A 1936-nucleotide genomic window follows, 5' to 3' on the forward strand; every position below is an offset into this window, starting at 1 on the left:
GAAAAAGGAAGAGAGAGAGACAGAGAGAGAGAACTTCCTTCTATGTTCATATTTCCTCCCTCATTTATCTCACTGTAGCTTTTGGTGCACCAAAGAACTCAGCAACTACATATAAATATCAGGAAACCATTTATAATCCCCAAATGTCCTCCTAGCACATGAGGAAGTTCCATGTACACCAAAAGAACTGCCAGTCTTTATTAACAAAAGTCTGGGAGCCCATATGGGAATGGGTTCTAAGTATGCCGGATCAGAGTAGAAGGATTATAACGTTGGATCAGCAAATTGTGTTGAATGGGTGGGTGCACTAAGCAGAGAATCTGGATTCAATATATTAAAACAAGAAGGTACGAGTGTTTCTAAAAGTTTGCTTTTCTATTTGACTAAACCTTTAGTCAAAGGTAACTTGTCATAATGAAGCTGAAATGTCCTTGGCACTGTAAAGTGCTTATCCAAAGTTTTGGAAAGAAATGGATGTTAGAGTGGATTGGTCCTATAAGACCTGCTAACTATCCTCAATCTATGCCCCTGAGTTTTCCCAAGGACACTCTCTTTACCTTAATGCATCCATGAGGGAAGCTCTAACAGCCTTAAAGAACTCTGTAGTGGCTATTACCTATAGGCTAGGAATGACAGTAGGTAATACTGCAACAGAATTGGATTCCTGAAATTCAATGGGGATAATGGGATCTTGAGGACTCCCTATATTTAACAGACATACTGAAATCCCAGAATGGCAGGGCGCCCAGTGGTAGCACTTAATAATCAGAGTTGCAGTAAGCACTGGTGTAAAGGTTACATCGATGTATAGTGGTAGAAGAGCCCACACAGTGATCAGCATAGTTTGACCTGCAGGCATTCTTGGTGTTAGTGTTATGGACTGAATGTTCGTGTCCTACCAAAATTCATATGTTGACATCTTAACTCCCAAATTTGATGGCATTAGGAGGTGGGAACATTGGGAGATAATTAGGTCATGAGGATGGAGACCTCATGAATGGGATTGGTGCCCTTATAAGAAGAAGCATGAGAGAGATCATTTTTCTTGGCCCTATGAGAACATAGCTAGAAAACCACCATCTGCAAATCAGGAACAATGCCCTCACAAGACAACAAATCTGTCAGTCCCTTGATCTTGGACTTCCCAGCCTCCAGAACTCTGAGAAGTAAATTTTTTCTTAAGCCACCAGAATATGTTATTCTATTACAGCAGTCTGGACTGACTAAGTCAGTTAGCTAACAGGTCATGGTGTCCTTAAAACTGAAGTAGTTGATCAGTCTAAAGAGTCTTGTTGATGTGTAGAGATAGAAAAGCCCTGGAACTGACAGCAATTCCTGGGCATCCAAAACGCCCCTGTGGTCCAGTGGTCACAGTAGAGGCTGATGGAGATCAGGTGATAACTGGGATTACGGTTTGGGTCCATCCCACACTAGGTCTGTGTGAACTCACCATGTAACCATTATCCTGATTAAAAAATGCAAAGTTGCAAGAAACACACTCAGAATCTGGCAAAATACAGACTAGTTCTTTGATCTGTGGAGAAAAAGCCAAGTGCAAGCCGTAAGAACTACCTTTACCTGCCAACATAACAAGCAAAACATAATACCACACGTCTGCCCCATGAAGGACATGAAAAGTGAAGGAGGGGTGTTTCTTACCACAGGTACCTTCAATCTGAATCCTAAAATCTGCACGTTAAAGAAGCTTCTCAAGATATTTTTATGTAAACGTTATTTAAATCTGCATTTGAAACCTCTAATACCAAATATGGTGGTAAAAGGCAGTCAATATATATTTTCTCAGTGAATATATAAGAGAATTAATTAGGGCTTTGTTAAATTTATCACTTTTCTAGGAATGTTAAATTTTTTCCTGGAACATATCAAGTATTTATAGGCCAATACAATCATTCACATATTGCTGAGCTATCTCTTA

Source organism: Propithecus coquereli, unplaced genomic scaffold (assembly GCF_000956105.1).
Source record: "Propithecus coquereli isolate 6110/MARCELLA unplaced genomic scaffold, Pcoq_1.0 Scaffold143, whole genome shotgun sequence".
NCBI classification, from domain to species: domain Eukaryota; kingdom Metazoa; phylum Chordata; class Mammalia; order Primates; family Indriidae; genus Propithecus; species Propithecus coquereli.